This window comes from Lygodium microphyllum, chromosome 30 (genome assembly GCF_053477565.2).
Source record: "Lygodium microphyllum isolate KBCC chromosome 30, Lygodium_microphyllum_v1.1.10, whole genome shotgun sequence".
Lineage (NCBI taxonomy): Eukaryota > Viridiplantae > Streptophyta > Polypodiopsida > Schizaeales > Lygodiaceae > Lygodium > Lygodium microphyllum.
The window spans coordinates 1447069-1457916 of NC_141164.1; the positions used below are offsets into that span (position 1 = coordinate 1447069).

Consider the following 10848-nt stretch of genomic DNA (forward strand, 5'->3'; position numbering starts at 1 on the left):
ATGCTCCATGAATTGCTTGGCTACTTGAGACGCTATATATTAAGCTTTTGTAAGGATAAAATGAGCTTCCTTGGTGAGTCTATCCACCGCCATATAAATGCTACTCCATCCTTTCTTAGTGATAGGATAGCTAGTGATAAAATCCATGGTAATACGTGTTCATTTACCTTTAGGGATAGGCAATGACTATAATAAACCACTTGTCTTTGATGTGTTATCCTTGTTTTGTTGGCATGATACACAGCTAGAAACAAAAATCTTAACATTCTTCCAAAGGCCCTTCCAATAGAAACTCTTAGCAATCCTAGTATAGGTCTTAAATACACCAAAATGACTAGATGTAGGTGATGCATGCAATCACTTGGATACCTTTATTGTAGGAATGGAGAAGTATGGGGAATAACAATCCTGGCATGATATCATATGATACCTTTTCTTAACTGAAATTGGGAGTTCTTATCCATAATGCCTTATAGTAATTTTTGAAACATAGGACTGAAGTTATGATCTAAAAGGTAAGTGTCTTGGATCTCCTCCATCCAATCACTATCAAGTTTGGAAATGGCTAAAACCTTGCATGCCCACATCTTGGATAAGAAATCAACAACTGTGCTATCTTTACCTATGGTATGTGTGATATCAAAGTCATAATTTTGTAATGTTGCTATCCATCTATGTTTCTTGGGAGTGAGACTTGACTGAGATAGGAAATATTTGAGGACCCCATGATCACTTTTCACTTTGAATCGATTGCCATGTAAATAATGATGCCACTTCTTTATTGCATGAAGAATGGCCAACATTTATTGGTCATAAATATTCATTGCCATTGCTTTTTCATTGAGCTTACGGCTCTCAAATGCTATTACTCCATGCTCTTGCAATAAAACTATGCCAATGCCTCAACCACTAGCATCACATGGAATAGTGAAGTCTTTAGAAAAGGCAAGACAAATAAGATAGGTGCTAAGGTAAGCAAATCTTTGAGTTGATTGAAACTCCAATAAGTTATAGCATCCCATAAGAAAGCTTCTTTCTTAAGACTATCTATGAGAGGACTTGTAATAGTAGCATAATGGCAAATAAATCTCTTGTAGAATAAAGGACGAGCAAGAAATCCACATAAACAAGTGGTAGTAGTGGTGGGGTATACACCAATCCCTAATAAACGACACCTTTTTGGGGTCGAATGTAACTCCTCAATAAATTTCAGCCTAAAAGAAGAAGTAGATGGAATAATAATCTTGCCATTAAGCCAAATTAAATCATTTTTAAGCTAATAATGTAAGTTTTCCTCCATAAGACCTTATTGTAATTTTTGAAGTACATGGCTAAGCTCATCATCCAAAATATAGGCTTCCTATAACTCCTCAATCCAGTCACCATGTAACTCAGTCATAGCTAAAACAACCTGACGTGCCTACATTCTAGAAAGAGAATCAGCTACCACATTGTCTTTACCCCTTGTATAAGTGATGTCAAAATCATAATTTTACAAGGTAGCTACCCACCTACACTGCTTAGAGGTGAGATTTGATTGAGTAAAGAAATACTTTAGAACCCTGTGATCACTTTAAACTCTAAATCAGCTGCCATACAAATAATGGTGCCATTTCTTTATCACATGTAGAATAGCCAACATCTCTTAGTCATAGACATTTATAGCCATCTCTTTATCTGTAAGCTTACAACTTTCAAAGGAAATAAATCTCCATAAAAATTTGGGCATACTAAAATAGGAGCAGAAGTAAGCAGTTCTTTAATTGGTTGAAGCTACTATTTGATAACCAGGAAATCAATGCAAATAAAGGCACCAAAATGTGCTCAACATGGGAACATCTTTTGCAAAAATACATTTTACTTTTGTACTCTCTTGTCAAAAGAAATCATTTATGAAGTAATGTAAAATGTGGGTCCTTAGGCTCACATCTTAAAATATGGAAAGGAAAAGGATGGTCAACACCTTTTGTCCCATTTCAAAAATTAAAGGGTCTTTTAGACCTTAGCCAAAATGTATGCAACCCAATTTTTATAATATCAAGAAAAGAAAAGGAAGAGGCTTGTTGGGTGATTTGAGGAGGTGGGAGGTTGAGGTGGTTATACCCTCTCTCTTCCTTTATCTTCTCCTCTCGCACTTCATTTCTTTCTCTCCCATTTTTGGCACAACAGTTGCCTTGTTCTTGCTTTGCTCTCTTGTGCTTCATGCTCATTTTTATGAGACTGAGAAGAGGAAGAGGGTGAGGATGGAAGAATTTCTCTCAATTTCTTGTGTGCAATTCACTTATGTGTTTTGGAGGCATGGTTCTCGGTGAGGAAGAAAGGTTTTTTGCAGGTTTTTGTGCCTAGCAAGCCATTTGCAGCCTCTACCTAGCCAATTCGTGGTTCTCATGGTGCCGTAGCAGGGTGCTCTTCACTATTTATAAGTGCATCCCAAAAGAAAGCTTCCTTCTTCAACATGTTAGGAGCTGCTATATTCGCATAATGCTTAATGAATCTGCGACGATAGAATGATAATAAACCAAGAAACCCTTTAAGTGAAGTAGTGGTGGTAGGTATTGGCCAATCTCTAACATAATGTACCTTCTTAGAATCATCCTGCATCCGTTTTTCATTGATAATATGGCCTAAGTATTGCACCTTAGTCTACATGAAAGAGTACTTCTCCTCCTCAGTAAAGAGTCTATGATGCCTCAATACATAAAAAACCTTCCTCATATATGGTAAATAGTGATGTGTATAGTCTTATTGTAAATTAATATGTTATCAAATAAGACAATGAAATTTTGAAAAAGAAAAGGCTACAAAATATTATTCATCAGACTCTAGAAGATAGCTTGAGTATTAATAAGCCCAAATGGCATCACTAAGAAATGGTATAATCCACGATTAGTCCTAAAAGCAGTTCTTCACTCTAGGAATTGGATACATGTTTTTCACTTTGATCTTATTTAGATCTTGGAAGCCAATATATGTCCTAAAGGATCCCTCTTTCTTGTTAGTGGTGCGTAAGGTGAAGAACTAGACTCAATGTATCCCATTTGTAAAATCTCTTTGATTTTCTTGGCTTGTTGTTCACATTCACATTTGGACAATCTATAGGGTAGCTTATTGACTGCTTTGAATGAGGATCCAAATCTATAGAGTGATCCACAACTCTGTAGGAGATAATGAAGTAGGTACTTCAAACCATTATGGGAGTTTGGAGGTCTCCAAAATGCCTTCCAGGAGATAGCGAGAGAGTGTTGTAGACGAAAGAATTCATAACAAAACTATTTTAAGAAGGCAAAAAATAATTTTACAAAAAAAAATATAAAATAACATTACGAATTTGTATTATCAATATCTATTTTTAGCCTCTTGTATTCATGATGATTATGATATTTTTTGCATTAATGGCATAGAATCTTGATCACTTTTATTTAATAACATATTTTAAATTATGATAATAATTAATTTAATCTAAATTTAAATTAGTAAAAATATCGGCACTCATTTTTTTCCCTCTCTTTTATCCCTCGTATTTTCCCTCCTTTGTTGTAGCCTAGTCCTCTCTCTCTCTCTCTCTCTGTCTCTCTCTCTCTCTCTCATATAGAAATTTTACCTTCAACAAGGCATCCAATCTCCAAAATTACATCCATATTAGTGTTTAACTTATTTCAAATAGATGGAAGATGGATTCCTACTATCATTAGCAAAGGTAGTTGGATCACTATGTAGTAGGTAAAACATGGGAAAAGACAAAGATATGAGAGCTTGTACATCTTTGCTTGGAAGGGTAGAATTCAAGATTTTACGCTTTGATTAAATAAAAATAGCATAAAAGAGGTACTAGTGCAATATGTATTTATGCATAGAGAGCTATATTTGGAGCCTGGAACTTCAAATCTACCAATGCATAGACCAAATTGTAAGAAGTTATTCTTTTCTTGAACTCAGTTTAAGGTTTTTGATTATAATATTTATTTATCTTGTATATTTCTATCCCTCTAAGCTTGAGGAATGACAATCGATCGAGTCTATTTTTGATGTTATTGATGTTATGCATAGTTCAATTAAAGAATAAATTTACAAAGGTAGAAAGAAGACAAAGCTTGTAGAGAATGTAATATTTTTTAATGAGTATTCTTATATTGTCCCCATACAATGAAGCCAATGGGAATCAATATCCCTCCTTCCTTTTTGCCAAAATTTTTAAGGTTTGAGTGACCTTTACCAAGTCCATCTACTAGTGAGGGCTATAGATGTAAAATATTTTCTAAGACAAAGAGAGCATTAAAACCTAATATCTCAAGTGGGCTAAGATCATTTGTGTTTCAACTTAGTAGCAAACGAGTAAGTTTTTATATCATATTATATTTACTTAGGTATATATCTCATTTCAATTCTTGATTAATAAACATTTGTAATATATTTTTTACAGATATCAACGAGGAGAGAGAAGAATATAGAATGCAAATATATTGAAGAAAATATATATTTACTATCAACATAAAATATATTTGTAAATTTATGATAATTTTTTGTCAGCCATCTGCATGACTTATATACACAAGGGCTTACAAGAAATGATGCAAAGCTACTTCTTTTTTTTAAGACGTTTCTTAGGAGAAGGGACATCCTTTCTAGGAGTCTTTTTGCCTTTCTTTGATGCTTTGGTTTCCTTAGGTGTTAAAGGCATAGCTTTACATGTTATAGTTACATGCACCTCCTCTTCTTCATTATTAAAGCCCCCACTATTGCCCTTTCTTGGTTTCATACAATTGACCATTATATACTTCATGACCTTTGCTCTTATATACCAACAAATATGCTCACTTGTATAGTAATCCCTTGAAAACTGTTATACATTATTAAGAAAAGATTTTTAGTTTATTTTTATTTTTTACAATGGACTATTTTGCAATGAATCTCTATATTAAAGTTTAGTATCTGTCACATCATTGAGATAAATAAACTTAACCACTCTTCCGGCATTTGCAATTACTCTCCTACTACAAGAGTGACTATGATCGTGATGAGGACACTACAACCAACAATATCAAGTAAAACTATGAAACTTATTTATGGTAGTTTATGGAATATATATTATTATTATGTTTCAACCATATTAATCAAGACCTTACCACAAACTTGTCTATATTGCATTGTTGTAAGTAAATCAGAAGGTGTGGGAGGCTTTTTCTCTAGCACTTCAATCAATCTTTTTATAACTCTGTACCAAAAGGATAATAAAATTTTCGATAATTACGAGAAAAAAAATCAAAATATCAAGGAAACCTTGGATTATATAACTTACAACAACTTCGGCACATGTTGATGTTTCCATCTCAACACTTCCCCTCAAGCTCAACTATATCTTTGTAACTCGAAATAAGCTTTGAAATTTTTGAAGCTTCTCTACATCCAATATCTTTGTAAAATGTCAGCTATCTAATCTTGTATATTGATATATACCAAGTCAATCTCTCTTGCAAATACCTCCTCTCTCACAAAGCGACAATGCACCTCAATGTGTTTAACCTAGCATGGAACATTGGGTTCCTAGTTAACTGTATGCTACTTATTCTGTCACAATGAAAGATAACTGGACCATCTCCCCACACATCTAAATCAGCCAATAACTTTTACAACCATACCACCTCACATATTGCCATAGTAGCACCTCTATACTCTACCTCTATACTTGATACGACAATTGTTGGTTGCATTTTGTTACTCCACGTAATTGCTACACTACCAAGGGAAAATATGAATCCATTAGTAGATCTTCTATCAAACATGCTATCAGCCCAATCTGCATCTGTGTATCGAAATGCCTATATATCCTTACCTGCCTCATAAAAAAGTCCATAATGCAAAGTAGACTTCACATACCTAAATATACATCTGACTGCATCCAAATGAGGCTATCTAGGAATCTGCATAAAAACTGACTAACAAGGCCAACAACATTGCTCAAGTATAGCCTTATGATAGTCATGTAAATCAAGCTTCCTACTATCCTCCTAAACATAGTAGGATCTTCTATCTCATCCCCAATATCAGTACCCAACTTCACATTTTGCTCCAATGGCACTGAAAGAGGCTTACATGCTGTCATACCATACCTAGACAACATATCCAATCCATAATGCCTTTGGAACAACGATATACCATCATCACATTTGATCACCTCAATACTAGGAAAGTGCCTTAGCTCACCCAAATCGTTCATCTCAAACTTCTTCTTCAAGAGGTCCTTGACTTTAGCAATTCCACTGCCATTGTCACTTGTAATAACCAAGCCATCCACATAGATGACTATGATGACCAAGCTTGCATCTCCACTTCTCACATAAAGTGAGTAGTCACTGAACTCATTAGAGAGGTACTCTCCCCCTCTATCTAACCTTAATCACTTAACTTTCAATATTATTTCTTTTTCAACAACAACCTTGAAAGTTTTGAAGTACTCAAATACATCACTCTTTTCCTTTATAATCATCAATAAACATAACAAAATATTTGCTGCCACAAAGAGATATGTTCTTGTAGGCTCCAAACATCTATATGGACAATATCAAGTATATTTTTTCTCACATCTCTATTATGTGAAAAAGTTGTCTTGCCTGCTTCTCAAACTAGCATGCTTCACATAGTTTATGAAATTTTGCAACTCTAAAAGGAGGCAACCTTGTAATCAACCCTTTGGATTGCATTAGTTTTAGCCTTTGCACATTTGTATGTCCAACACATTTGTGCCATATTTCAATATTTGTAAACCACTCCTTTTCCTTTAGCATACATGGTAGCATTCATAATAGGAATTCCAACATCTAAAGTGAACATGTGACCAACTCTACTTTCTTTCACGATCAACTTGTACTTATCATTAAAGTCTCTACAAAACAACCTCTTGTATTAAATTGTGACCGGATCTCACCAACACTCCAATAAGCACAAAACCAAGGTACCGAGCAGCAAAGTATATGGTTGGAGTTTTGCTCCTCACCATGAAATGTGCAAATACACCTCTCTTGCCATGAATACACACACACAAAAGACCCAAAACACACCCTCACTGATCAAGAAACAAGATCAAGAGGCTCCTCCTCTTCCTCTACACACTCAAGATCCATAGTTGCAGCACACAGGCATAGCAAGAAGAAGGATGGACAAAGAGGATTTGGAAAGGAAAAAAGAGAGAAGTTAAAGAGGCATCACAATTTGCCATGCTCCAACTTCCTCAACCACTTTTTCCCAAGAACCCCAATTGCACCCCTTACACCTTTATTAAATCAAATATTTTTTGACCATACATAAAGACTAAGGTAGGAGCCTTATGTGTTGCATGTATTCTAGGCAAGATTCCTAATGTTGTAAAATAAAAGAACATATGCAATGGCTTTTATAGCTCCAAGCCAAGTATTTACAACAGTAAAAATATATATCAATGAAGTACAAAGATGCAATAGCACAAACATTTTTGATAAAGTGAATAATTTATTGATGTAGAGCCTTATGCTCTTAGCCTTTTTGATGACAAAATCGGAGGTTAGCATTCTTCCCACACTTTAATTGGTGTGCTCCTACGAACCAAAGAACCATAGCACGCTTCCATTTTAATCTTCAAGAAACACTTAGACACTTCTTCTCATTTCTTCACACTTCCATGGATCATTTGTCCACTTCTTCAACAACCACTATCTCTTCACATCAATATATTTTTTTGATTTTAAACACCTATCAGTAACTAGTACACTGATAAGGATGAATATCACAACACTTTGGTTTTGGGAGACAAACTATCTCCATGAAGAAGAAATATTGAAAAACCACCAATTTGACACCAAAAATGTGAAAACCCCACAAAATAACTTCAAAGTAGCACTCCCACTTCATTAGATTTATATTTAATGTACTCCCACCCATAAGATTCTAATGCTTTGGATTTGATATGAAGGCTTCATTGTAACATTGCATATGAACTAGCTTTATAAGGACCTTAGGATTTTAAGGTTTAAATAAAAGTAAGGATTATCTTATCCTTATTTCTGGTTGCCATTTCTTGCTGATGCCGTGTGGATGAAGGCCTGAAAATGATGAACGGTCTGTTGTAAATTAGCGAGGAAAGCAAGAGTAGAATAGATTGCCATGGATAAGAGAGCAGGAGAAGAACATGTTGCCTTCATTTGCGAGAGAGAGATGACAGTAGAACAGATTGCCATGTTGCTCCCATGCATTGAAGCTATTTCTTACTTCCTCTTCTCCTTCTTCCACTTCTTCTTGGCGTCGTGTGAGACATAGAGGGAGTAGGCAATAGGCTAACAAGGATGAAGACATTAAGTTAAAAAACAGGCCATTGTTTGTTTTTTCCTCTTCTTCTTCACTATTCCATGGATCATTTATAGAGAAAGAGGTACATGTCCATATTCCCTATCACTAGACTATTCACCACCAGATCTAGATGATTTTCTGTGTGATTTATGTTGCCTTTCCTTTCTATCTCTTTTAGCTTTTTCCCTCTCCTTTCTTCCTGTTTTTTTTTTTCCGTCATTAGATGTCTTGGAATCTGATTCACTCTCACTGTTGTTGGAATGCCTCTATCTCTTCTTCCTTTTTTTGTTTTTGTCTTTGCTCTTTTTGTTTCTCGAAGACAGCCTCTTCTTGTTGTGATTGATGCCATGGGTCGATTTACAAGCCCGCTCTTCATCAAGCTGAGCTCTATATTCTCTCATGAAATGGACTTCATCGTTCTCTTGCTCCTCTTTCCTTTTGGCTTCCCCCTTTTGCCACCTTCTGCACTCCTCCTAGGTAATTGTGTGAGAAGTTTGTAAACTTGCCAACCGAGCAGCATGCCACTCATTGCATCTTCGACATCCTCCATGCCTCTCGGGGTGGATTGGGAGGCTATCTTCGCCCGCTAGATGGCTTTGTATGCTTGGTTCTTCCCCATGGCAGCATGGCAAGTCGTGACGATCCTTTGCTACAATAGCTTCTTCCATCCCTTCTTCTTCTTCTTCTTTAATTAATCTTTTTTTTATTTCTTCTAATGCTTCGAGTGGTGCATTAGTAAAAACAACTCGCCTATGAAATGGGGATTGCCCAAGACATATGATCTCCTTCTCCACATTCATCTCTTCTAGCCTTTGCTCCAAGATGGCTCTTCTTTCTTCCTCCTTCCCTCATCCACAAGAAGTTTGATTCTCAATTTGCAGAGTTGCTAGTAAAATAGAGCTTGTGAGAAACAAATCTGCATGTAGCTTCTTGCTGCTTCAAAGATCTTCAACACTTGCTCTTCACTTTGCAGAATCCATGACTAGCTCGGTCCTAGAAACGGAACCAAAAATGACCGGCTCTCACCCGACACTCGAACAAGCACAAAATCAGGGTACTGATTAGCAAAATATATGCTTGGAGCTTTGTTCCTCACGATGAAACCTGCAAATACACCTCTCTTGCTATGAATACACACACACAAAATCCCCAAGACACACCCTCACTAATTAAGAAACAAGATCAGGAGGCTCCTCCTCTTCCTCTACACACTCAAGATCCATAGTTACAGCACACACAAAGAGCAAGAAGAAGGACGGACAAAGAGGATTTGGAAAGAAAGAAAGAGAGAAGTTAAAGAGGAACCATAATCTACCGTGCTCCAACCTCCTCAACCACTTTTTCCCAAGAACCCCAATTGCACCCCTTACACCTTTATTAAATTAAATATTTTTTGACCATACATAAAGACTAAGGTAGGAGCCTTATGAGTTGCATGTATTCTAGACAAGATTTCTAAGGTTGTAAAATAAAAGAGCATATGCAATGGCTTTTATAGCTCCAAGCCAAGCATAGACAACGGTAAAAATATATATCAATGAAGTACAACTTAGATGCAATAGCATAAACATTTTTGATAAAGTGAATAATTCATCGATATAGAGACACATTCTTTTAGCCTTTTTGATGACAAAGTCGGAGGCTAACAAATTGAACATGCAACCCTTGCTCTACCATTTGGCTAATAGACACTAAATTCTTTGTGATTGACTGACTCTTTGTTCGATTTCAGGACCAAAAATGGGCATGACACTAGCTCTAATGCTCTAGCCGGGCCTCTATGCTCAACCAAAACACTCCATGGCCTTGCAGACTAGAGCGTCTGGAGGCTATACACATTGATCTAACCTAGACATGCATTTGTATGTTTATAGTCCAACAGATCCCTTTCCAACTCCTCACAAGGAGTACTCAAACATAAAAGGTGCCTAGCACCTCATAGCATATATAGAGGGAGAAGTCCCAATTGCTAGGGCCCATTATGTCTCTCCTACACCTCGGGGATTGGCCCCAAGATACCCTGTTCAAACATATAACACATACGATACATAGTCCTCTCTTATTATCAATTGTTCCAAGAGATAAAGTATAATCCTCACTGAATAAATCCCCCAAAGGAAATGGATCACTAACCCTATATCTCATGACTCCTCACCCTCAACGTGAATCAACATTTATAAAAGTAGGTGCTATGCATCCAGAATATATATTTCCAATACCATCTAATGAATGCAATACAAGAGTGGATTATCTGTTGTACTCAACCATTTTATTTATTCAAAATAGCATTGTGATAGTGCACAAATACTTCTCTTGATGCTTTCCAGACTAACACATTTGCTTCATTGTTGTATAGGGAACAACACCAAGCATACTCGTGCTACTAAACCCTTTAACTTTCAAAATAAACATGTCTTATATGTAAAGTGAATCATAAAAATAATATTTCAGCCTATATCCAGCACTTATGATCCCTCCTCCCTACCCGTAAATGTTATGCTTGTTGCAGTGGTAGGTGTAGAGAATGTTTCC

At 36.1% G+C, this 10848-nt stretch overlaps 1 pseudogene; it reads right to left on the reverse strand.

Annotated features, from left to right (window-relative positions):
* Nucleotides 1-8384: 8384 nt before the first annotated feature.
* LOC148009482 (uncharacterized) lies at nucleotides 8385-8935 on the reverse strand (annotated as a pseudogene).
* Nucleotides 8936-10848: the final 1913 nt, after the last annotated feature.